The 11,738-nt window shown below is 39.7% G+C and overlaps 2 non-coding genes across 2 annotated transcripts; both read left to right on the top strand.

Moving 5' to 3' along the window:
- The first annotated feature begins 3,788 nt into the window (after window positions 1–3,788).
- Trnar-ccg (transfer RNA arginine (anticodon CCG)) lies at window positions 3,789–3,861 on the top strand. Its single transcript has one exon. It is a non-coding gene; the product is annotated as a tRNA-Arg (tRNA).
- Window positions 3,862–7,612: 3,751 nt separating this feature from the next.
- Trnar-ccg (transfer RNA arginine (anticodon CCG)) lies at window positions 7,613–7,685 on the top strand. Its single transcript has one exon. It is a non-coding gene; the product is annotated as a tRNA-Arg (tRNA).
- Window positions 7,686–11,738: the final 4,053 nt, after the last annotated feature.

The raw sequence follows: 11,738 nt of genomic DNA, 5'->3' as shown, positions 1-11,738 counted from the left end.
GGCATTTCCATAAATCACTTTAATGACATGCATAAGCAACAGGGGTCTAGTGGCGAAAGTCTTTACTCTTTAGGATAAACATCAAAACACAGGTGTCTGGCACGTGGTTTACACGTACAGCATAGTTATATTTATTTGTTTATTTTTGTATTTATTGATTTATTTGTTAGTGTTTTATTATATACTCTAGTATTGTTCACTTATCCGACGGCGCGTACAGCATAGTTAGATACACAACAAGGACGTAAGAATCAACTTAAATGGTAGTCAGGGATTGGATTTCAGTCATTTAGTTGCAGTCTCGGAAAACTTGGTATAATGCCTTTGATAAACGACGTCGCGTGTTATTGTCTAGCTGTTGCTGTGTCGACAGCGGCTCTATCAAAGGCAAGATATTTGCAGGTTTACCTGGCGAAGATTGATATTTTACTTTCGCTTTCCCCACTAATAAGCCTGACGGCCGTCATATAACTGCCCATTCTCCAGTGCAGCGTTAAATACCTATCAAATATGCGTTATGTCAACCGAAATGGTTTGTGGTAATACTGTTACAATTATTGTAATGTACCGCCTTGTGGTAGTAGCTAAGATTGCTTACCACCAGCCTCGTGGCCCTATGGCTATAGTGTCGGGCTCCCGAGCAGAAAATTGTGGGTTCGAGTTCCATTAAGGTCAAAAATAACGAAGTTTTTTGTTCTTTTAATAGAATTTGTCCTTTGTTGGACCTTATATCTAAAGTTGACCGTCGCCTCGATGTTTTTAGAAAGACGCTATCTCACTGAATGCAGCTGTAGAAGACGATAATGTATAGTAAGATTTCTCCAAGTTTATGTCTGATGGAGTATCCAGCCTCTGGCCGACCACTGTTTAACTATTCTAATCAACTTCTCGTTTAGGTGGTTATGGAGGTATGACACATTCAAGTACAGAGGGGCGTCAAGGGCGTTGGGAGGGGGAAGGTGTTTTTCAGATATTGGGACGGGTCATTATTTGAAGACATTTCCATATATCATTTTAATGACATTCTATCTTACATCATACTGTGATCAACACCCGCAAGTATGGAAATACACTTATTAACCCGTTCAACCAATCAGGATGTATGGCTGACGACGTTAGTTCTTTTACAAGGAGTGAGGAGATTAAAACCTAGAGAAGAACACAAAGATAAAAAAAAACAAGGTGCAATCGTTCAGTAACGACATTTTATTTTTCTTTGCATTCTAGCACTTGGTATAAAGGATACAATATGACATTTAGTGTCAATAAATTCCAACATAGCAGTGGTTCTTATTTACAAAAACATTTAGCAGCATTTCTCAGCCGCTTACAGTGATTTAGCACTCGTAAAGAATCCTGATTAAACTGACATTGATACGGATTCAAATTGTAAACAAGTCTTCCGACGAGCTTCCAAAACCGCTGTCTTGACAAATGTCAGACACCGAGCTAGATGAGCTCAAGGACGATGATGGTCGCCTAATCAATCTTCCGAATGGACTTGCGAAAATTGCCTTTGTCATTAATGCCAACTTTTTCTGTTTGTTTTTGGGAGTAGACGTGTCTATTTCTTTTTCACTGATATTGGAGAAGGATGTACAGTGCTTTAGCTTTTCTTGAGAAGGCGATTTCGATGATTTTCCGACCTTTACCGGGCATAAAGCATCGACGTCAGCTGTAGGTAGAACATCTTTCAGGGTTCGACGAATACTTAGATTGTCGTGAGAATTGAAGTGTTCTTTGCACCACAGCAAGATGCTTTTGCATTTGGTCTCTTCCGATACATGGAGATTTTCCCTGGCGTATATCAAGCGAATTGTTTCAAGTGACAAATACTTAAAATCCGGCAGACGAAAAATAACATCTGCTTTGTGGCTGATAAAGTCAATTATATACCCAACTAAATCCACGGTCAACTTGTGCTCTGAATATGGCCGTGTTGAGAGAAGAAGGGGTAGGACTGATCTGACATTGAGAAAACTGGCGGCAAAATCCCAGCAGGCATCTCTCAGGCTAGTCACTCCATATGTTTGGGCAGCGTTCATCACTCCAACAACTGAGTGGAGAGTAATCTTAACACTTCCCGTGTGAAGGTAGAGTATCAGTCGTCGAAATATATCGGGAAGAGCATTTTCTACTGGAATAACGATTTGGTCCTGTTTGTTTGCCTCCTTCTCTGCACTTTGTCGATTCTTGAAAGGCGAGATGCATCTTTTGTTGAAGGTGTTCAGTTTTTGTGCTAGAGTCTTACATTTGGTTTTGGTGACTTGCTCCACACAGGTTTGTCGGGATCGAAATATCTGGGCAAAAACCATGCTTCGAGCCGCCAGAATGGCTTTAATTCCATACACAGGCGTTTTATCTGCGCCCACTAAGAACTTGACGTCACACATATCGGGGAGGGAGAGAATCAGTGTCAAATCCGATGTCAAGCCTATGTCGTTTTTTACCGTCATGCTGTCGACAGTACCTGGCAGGAAATTGTTTCCATCAAGGGGAATGAGACGAGATTCATTTGGCCACCCGAAATCGTCATCTTCAAAGTTACTAGAAAATAGGGAAGAGTTGTCGGAATCTTGGGACATACACACACTAGACAAGTCTCCAGCGGAACTTGAGCCAGAAAACAGGCTGTCGCAAGAGTCAAAGTGGAACATGCTTGTGCACGCAGGTCTTGAAACTTTGGCTTTTAGCTGATCGGCAAATGACGGGTATGACTGACTTCAACCCGATTTGATTTGCCTATTTATACATAAGCAGCATAGGTCGAGTAACGAAAGTGTTTACTCTTTATGACAAACATCAAGCCACAGATGTCTGACAGCGTCGCGAGCCACGCCCTATGGGTGTTCACGCTTGCTTACGACATCTTCAGGTGTGACGTCATGGGGACACCGAGGTTGTAAGATCAACCACAAACAATAAGTCCTGCCATACTAAAAAAATGTAACAGCGTTGCATCAACAAAGTAGCTTTTAATATTAATTACGTCAATGCTTTGGGCCAGTCTAAGTATGGATGAAGCTTTTGATTACGACACAAAGCACCTGCCATCCGATCTGATTAACTTGTGGGACAGGTCATTATTTGAAGTCATTTGCATATATAACTTATATGACATTCATAAGGAGCAGAGTGGCTAAAGTCTTTACTCTTTGGGAAAAACATCAAAACACAGGTGTCTGACAGTGACGCGAGCCACGTGGCTTACACGTACAGCATAGTTTGATTGATTTTTTTTTTTTTATTATTTTATTGATTTATTTATTTATTTGTGTTTGACGCCTCCCTGAAGCATATTTCACTTATTCGACGGCGCGTACAGCATAGTAAGATACACAATACACAACAAAGACGCAAAAACTGACACATGAGAATTAAATAGTGAAAAAATATAGGGAATTTCGTTTCTAACGCACATTTTTGAATGAAATAAACCACTTAAGTGGTAGTCACGGATTGAATTTCAGTCATTTATTTGCGATTTTGGTGAACTTCGTATCATGCCTTTGACAAACGAGGTCGTTTGTTTTTCTCTGGCTGTTTCTTTGTCGACAACGGCTCTATTAAAGTTAAGACATTTGCCAGGTTTACATGGCGAAGAATGACTTTTTATTCTCGCTCCCCCACTAATACGCCTGACGGCCCTCAAATAACTGCCCATTCTCCAGAACAGCGTTAAACACCAATCAATAGACGTTATGTCAAACCCACAGGGGTTATGGTAATACTGTTACAATTATTGTTATGAATCCACCCCGTGGAAGTAGATAAAAATGGTTGTCACCGGCCTTGTGGCCTAATGGATAAGGCGTCGGCCTCCGGAGCCGAAGATTGTGGGTTCGAGTCCCATCAAGGTCGAAAATAAATTAGTTTTGTGCTCTTTTAATACAATTTGTCCTTTGTTGTTTGGACCTTATATCTAAAGTTGACCGTTGCTTGGATGTATTAAGAAAGGCCTATTCTAGTCATCTTTTCTGTGATATTTTATTTTAATTAAGACTGCCTTGTGATTTCAAAAGTTTGTGACAGCCTGTATTGTTATATCTTGTGTATGTTATGACAATCTGGAAATAAATTCAACAATTTTCCAAAAAAAAAAAAAAAAGAAAGGCCTATTCTAACTGAATGCAGCTGTATAAGACGGTTTTGTATAGTTGGATTTCTCCAAGTATATGCCTGAAAAAGTATTACCATAAACTCTGTGAATTTGACATAACGTTTATTGATTGGTGTTTAACGCTGTTCTGCAGAGCGGGCAGTTATATGACGGCCGTCAGGAGTATGAGTGGGGAGCAAGAGTAAAAAGTCATTCTTCGCCATGTAAACCTGGCCAATGTCTTAACTATAATAGAGCCGCTGTCGATACAGAAACAGCTAGACAAAAACCAGTGACCTTCTTTGTCAAAGGCATGATACCAAGTTCACCGAGATGGCAATTAAATGACTGAAATTCAATCCGTGACTACCATTTAAGTGGTTTCTTTCTTTAAAAAACGCAATTCCCTATATTTTCCCACACTTTAATTTTCATGTGTCAATTGTTACGTCTTTGTTGTGTTTTGAGTATCTTACTATGCGGTACGCGCCGTCGGATAAGTGAAATATGCTTCAGTAAGGCGAAAAACACCAATAAAAAAAATATGTAAATCAAATAAATAAATAAATGAAACAATGCTGTATGTGTAAGCCACGTGGCTCGCGTCACTGTCAGACACCTGTGTTTTGATGTTTATCCCAAAGAGTAAAGACTTTCGCCGCTCGACCTCTGTTGTTTATAAATGTCTTTAAGGTTATATATCGAAATGGCTTCAAATAATGACCCGTCCCTATATCTGAAAAACACCTTCCCTCTCCCACCGCGCCTGACGGCACTCTGTACTTGAATATGTCATACCTCCATAACTACCAAAACGAAAAATGGATTAGAACAATTAAAAATGGTCGGCCAGAGGCTGGATACTTTTTCAGGCATATATTTGGAGGAATCCTACTATACAAAACCGTCTTATACAACTGCATTCAGTTAGAATAGGCCTTTCTTAATACATCCAAGCGACGGTCAACTTTAGATATAAGGTCCAAACAACAAAGGACAAATTGTATTAAAAGAGCACAAAACTAATTTATTTTAAACCTTGATGGGACTCGAACCCACAATCTTCCGCTCGGGATCCCGAGGCTATATCCATGAGGCCACGAGGACGGTGGTAATCAAGCTGAACTACTACCACAAGGCGGTACATAACAATAATTGTAACAGTATTACCACAAACCATGGCGGTTTGACATAACGTATATTTGATAGGTGTTTAACGCTGCACTGGAGAAAGGGCAGTTATATGACGGCCTTCAGGCTTATTAGTGGGGGAAGCGAAAGTAAAATATCAATCTTTGTTAGGTAAACCTGCAAATATCTTGCCTTTGATAGAGCCGCTGTCGACACAGCAACAGCTAGACAATAACACGCGTCGTCGTTTGTCAAAGGCATTATACCAAGTTTTCCGAGACTGCAACTAAATGACTGAAATCCAATCCCTGACTACCATTTAAGTAGTTTATTTCATTCAAAAGTGTGCGTTAGAAACGCAATTACCTATATTTTTCCACACTTCAATTTTCATGTGTCAATTCTTGCGTCTTTGTTGTGTATTGTGTATCTTACTATGCGGTACGCGCCGTCGAATAAGTGAAATATGCTTCAGACAAACAGGCGTCAAACACCAATAAATAAATAAATCAATAAAATAATAAATAAATAAAACTATGCTGTACGTGTAAGCCACGTGGCTCGCGTCACTGTCAGATACCTGTGTTTTGATGTTCATCCCAAAGAGTAAAGCCTTTAGCCACTCTGCTGCTTATGAATGTCATTAAAGTTATATATCCAAATGACTTCAAATAATGACCTGTCCCACAGGTTAATTCACATCGGATGGCAGGTGCTTTGTGTCGTAATCAAAAGCTTCATCCATCTGATGCTGGCCCAAAGCCATGACGTAATTAATATTAAAAGCTACTTTGTTGACGGGGCCTCCGTGGCTCAGTCGGTTAGCGCGCTAGCGCAGCGTAATGACCCAGGAGCCTCTCATCAATGCGGTCGCTGTGAGTTCAAGTCCAGCACATGCTCTCTTCCTCTCCGGCCGTAAGTGGGAAGGTCTGACAGCAACCTGCAGATGGTCGTGGGATTCCACCGGGCTGTGCCCGGTTTCCACCCACCATAATGCTGGCCGCCGTCGTATAAGTGAAATATTCTTGAGTACGGCATAAAACACCAAAAAAAAACGCTGTTACATTTGTTTAATATGGCAGAATTCGTTGTGTGTGGTTGATCTTACAAACTGGGTGTCTCCATGACGGCACACCTGAAGATTTTGTAAGCCTGTGTTAACACCCATAGGGCGTGGCCCGCGTCGTTGTCTATGTATAAATAGGCAATTCAAATCGGGTTGAAGTCAGTCATACCCGTCATTTGCCGATGAGTTAAAAGCCAAAGTTTCAAGACCTGCGTCACAATCATGTTCCACTGTGACTCTTGAGACAGCCTGTTTTCTCGTTCAAGTTCCACTGGAGATTTGTCTAGTTTGCCTATTTATACATAAGCAGCAGAGGTCGAGTAACGAAAGTGTTTACTCTTTATGACAAACATCAAGCCACAGGTCTCTGACAGCGACTTGCGCCAAGACCTATAGGTGTTAACACTGACTTACGACATCTTCAGACGTGACGTCATGGGGACACCGAGATTGTCAGATCAACCACACACAATGAATCCTTCCATATCAAACAAATGTAACAGCGTTGTGTCAACAAAGCAGCTTTTAATATTAATTACGTCGATGCTTTGGGGCAGCTTAAGCATGGATGAAGCTTTTGATTACGACACAAAGCACCTGCCATCCGATCTGATTAACTTGTGGGCCAAGTCATTATTTGAAGCCATTTGGATATATAACTTTAATAACATTCATAAGCAGCAGTGGTGAAAGTCTTTACTCTTTGGGATAAACATCAAAACATAGGTGTCTGACAGTGACGCGAGGCACGTGGCTTACAAGTATAGCATAGTTTTATTTATTTATTTATTGGTGTTTGACGCCTTACTGAAGCATATTTCACCTATCCGACGGCGCGTACAGCATAGTAAGAAACACAGGAAGGACGTAAGAATCAACTGATGAGAACTAAATTGTGGGAAAAAAATATAGGGAATTGCGTTTATAACGCACATATTTGAGCAAAACTACTTGCATGGTAGTCACGGATTAGATTTCAGTCATTTAATTGCGATTGCGATTTAATTGCGATCTTGGTGAACTTGGTACCATGCTTTTGAAAAACGAGGCAGCTTGTTTTGTCTAGCTTTTTTCTGTGTCGACAACGGCTCTATTAAAGTTAAGACATTTGCCAGGTTTACATGGCGAAGAATGACTTTTTACTCTTGCTTCTCCCTCTAATAAGCCTGACGGCCGTCATATAACTGCCCGTTCTCCAGAAGAGCGTTAAACACCAATCAATAAACGTTATGTCAAACCCACAGGGTTTATGGTAATACTGTTACAATTATTGTTATGAATCCACCCCGTGGAAGTATATAAAAATGATCGTCACCGGCCTTGTGGCCTAATGGATAAGGCGTCGGCCTCCGGAGCCGAAGATTGTGGGTTCGAGTCCCATCAAGGTCGAAAATACATTAGTTTTGTGCTCTTTTAATACAATTTGTCCTTTGTTGTTTGGACCTTATATCTAAAGTTGACCGTCGCTTGGATGTATTAAGAAAGGCATATTCTAACTGAATGCAACTATAAGATGTTTTTTTCTTGTGCTGCCGGCAATGAAACATCCTGCCGAATACCCAGGACACAGGAAGATGCAATCTCACTAAATGTAGATTCGGGAAACGTTCTTTAATTATATACCGGTATACTAGGCTTTCGGCAACTAGGCCTGAAGAAATATCCAGTCTCCGGTCGCCCACTGTTTGGAAGTTTGATATGTGCAAGGAAAGATGAGCATTCGACGAATTGGCTGTCGTTTTCAGTCTTTAATTTTGGTTGCTCTCTTCCATTGTATTATTTTGCAAAAAAAACCATGCTTCGAGCCGCCAGAATGGCTTAATTCCATTCAAAGGTGTTTTATCTGCACCCACTGAAAACTTGACGTCACGCATGTGACTATAGCGAGGCTCAACCACAATCTCTATATTTATGTTGGCTCACTTGTGATAACAGCTACCGGGTAACACTATAGATCAAACTCATCAACTCACATTTATTTAGCCTGTACAAACAGAGTTCTACATAATATAGTGTAAACAATCAAATGCCATTCACAAATAATGTGTGCTGAGTGGAATTGGTCGATATGAATTAGTTCTTCAAAACTGTAATTACTTGATATCTTCTGAAGGAGTTCTAGTGTGGCCAAAAGTGGAACATATGCCAGTAGTCATGGCTGCCCCTGAATTAAATTTTCGACTTCTTATCACTATCGACGCATTTTGTAAGCCCGGACACTTGGACCAACGTTGTTATATAGGGAAGTAACGAATATCCAGGTATTGAAACATATACAAAAATAACGTTTCGGTGATTACTTACGTTTGGCGCATGCAGTAATTATTCTGTCGATGTTGCAATTCTATTGACGAACTTTGGTTTTGATTTTGACACCACTGTTTGCAACGGTGATAGTAACTAATGGGAGGTAAATGTGCGTTGTAAAAATAGTGAAGCTTTTTGAATTATCTCCCCCTTAAATATTTAAAATCATATTAGTCGGTATTTCATACTTTTCTGATGAACAAAAAAGTTTATACTATCACTACCTTAATCATACGAAAGATCGTATTTAGTAAAGTTCGAATTATTGATATAGTTTAAAACAAAAACAATTGTTAATGATGTTATTCTTCGTGTTGTAGGGGGCATATCGCCAACTCAGACAGTAAAATTTGCCTATTTGGTGTAGACGTGACTGAGCTATCCGGGATAAAACGGCTATCAGTCAGTAAAAGCGTTTTAGAAATCATCTTGGGTAAGCTCTAAAAAAGATAAGAAACTGATGTTTTGATTGTTGGGTTTAATTTGCTCATATAGGGGGAGAATACATGGTTATTGAAGCTTGGTGTTTGTGGTTCATTTGTCGCCGGTATTAGTGCGTACCGCTACCAAATCGGTGACATTTACACAAGACACACTTTATTTCTTGACTCGAATAACTGTGCAAATATGGCTTTAGATAAGATAATCTCATTATCTTCCTCCGATAATATCTTAAGAGGATGGCATCTGCCTAAACTGAATGGAGTTTTGTCCATCGCTGCCGGTGAAGACGAGCCAAAGGTTTGACATATTACCATTACCCCACAATCTATTTTTAGACAGAAGTTGAAATGAAATTATTGCCCTGGAGTCATAACATACTTATTCACATGACCGGGCTATGACCAAGTGGTTCTTTTTGTAGGACATGTGGACTAAGAATAGTTCTTTTGACCGTGTTTAGTTCTTGCAATCGCCAGGACACATGAGGTGTGAGTTCAATCCTAACCTTGAAGAGGAAATTCGTGGATTCCCCCCGTGTTTGCTTTTGGAAGGCCTTGTTGGTGGCAATAAGTGGTTAGCCACAATCATTTGCACATCTTGAAGTTTGTTGAGGTGGTTGAGGACAACTGGTCTTCCACTAGCTAATTCAATGAAAGGACGAGACAGCACCTGGGTAAAACATATTGTTATCGAAAGCAGGATAGTCAAGCTTTCTATAATGTACCCAACTTCATTATTTTATTTGGATTTCACTGAATGACATGTAGAACAAAATGACAATACTGCACAAATGGCTGGTGTGAATCGGGGCAGACATCTTGAGAATTTTATTCAGTTAATCATGCTGCTGTCAGTTTGCATGGTATAAGCAGTGTTGTAGTCTTTACCCTTTCCCTTTACCCATGGAATGACATATGATAACTACTGCATAGACACCATTTTGGCATCGTTTACAAGGACTTATTTATGTGTAGCTGAAGGGCTATTTCACATAGTGTAGTGAGACAGGTCTACATGTATATCATTTAGGGACCACCACATACGTAAAATCAGTTGATTTACAAGCTGTGTCATATTAAACAAATTATGTCGGACGGTAGCATATCATCTTGGCCCAAACCGTATTCATCTCCCCCGTGGACCTTAGGTCTGCTTAGATTGAAAGGCTGTTTGTATGTTTTCTCTTTTCTTTTACAAAAATTAAAATACAGTAAAGTCATTGAAACACCCTGTTGAAGCCGAGTTGCTTTCTCTGACATCGCGATAACTAGATCAGCACTGCTCTCATCTTAGAAGCCACCACTACCAAATTGAAGCATAAAATCCAGCATCAGTCAATTGGCCTCAGTGGTGCTTAGATTTATCTCCATTTGTGTCAGATTTGAGCATGAATCCAGTTGTACAACACTCCTATTATAATTTTGTAAACATTGAATACCTTCAAAATCCCCAGCACAGTCTCTCCGGCAGCTACGACCTGAACCAGGAATACCAACTGCAAGTTACTTGTAAACTGTATAAACGATATAGTAGGCCTGCTGTTTGAACAGTTCAAGCAGTGGAAAAATATATCCTTCCATTATGTCCAATTTCCAAGAAAGCTATTTATCACTTGGTCCTTCATAGCAGAAATTCACAACTTTGATTTACCATAGGCTACTGCGTGGACTGTTATACAGGAAAAACATTAGAGAACAAGAGGGCACATGACATCACCTTGCTGCCGATAATGGAGACAGGCTGTAGTTGTGTCAGGACGAAGTTTCACTAAACTTTCACTGGATTGAAAAAAAATATTTAATACCAGTTTAAAATACTTTGAATGGTAGTCTTTCAGTGGATATAAACTTTAGTCAGGTGCTGTCTTTCACTTTAAATTAAACATTTAGTTTCAGATATTTTCAGATATTTACCTGCCTCAGTGTTTTATCATTCGATTAAAGAACCCTGTTAGGTCCATTCTGCAATTTGTGTGGTGTGTATAAATTTACATCATATGTAGGAAAGTTGATCATTAACTACCAAAGGTTGTTGGTTTACCTCACACTCTCTGGTTTCCTCCTTCCAGATAACTGACTGCCAAAATGGAAATTGCACGTGGGAAAGTTGGTAGAGTGCCAAAGGCCATGGGTTCACCCTGGACAGTCTGGTTTCAACTTACAATACTACTTACAATACTAACTACCATTGAATAAGTGCAAAACTTTCAGATATGCTACGTGTAACAATCAAGACTTTTCCAGAGCCTGGTTTCCTCCCATCATAATGTTAAGTGAAGTATTCTTGAATATGGCCTAAAACATCAATCAATTATTATCTATATAAATGTGAAATATGAGGATTTCCTTCATTGATGAATGTTTTATTTCACTCAGATATCACTTTTGTTATTACATTTGATATTTCACACCCAGATGCCATGATGTTAAATAAGCTACATTTTGTTTTGTGATGTTCCAATCCAGGTTCAGCAGAATGATGGTATAGTACAAGTTTAGTCAACTTTTACATGACTGTCACACAACTAGACTCTTTGCGTCTTGCGATGGTGCGCTATCATTTCCACTTCACTTGAAAAATATGTGACATTTAACTTTCATTGTGAAATATCCTCTATAAATGATACATTGGACTGCAAAGCAGCTTAGTTTCACAACATGTCATTAATTTCCACTGAGCCATGAGAAATTT

The sequence above is a fragment of the Liolophura sinensis genome, chromosome 1, assembly GCF_032854445.1.
Source record: "Liolophura sinensis isolate JHLJ2023 chromosome 1, CUHK_Ljap_v2, whole genome shotgun sequence".
NCBI lineage: Eukaryota > Metazoa > Mollusca > Polyplacophora > Chitonida > Chitonidae > Liolophura > Liolophura sinensis.
This window is presented reverse-complemented; position numbering and strand designations above follow the sequence as displayed.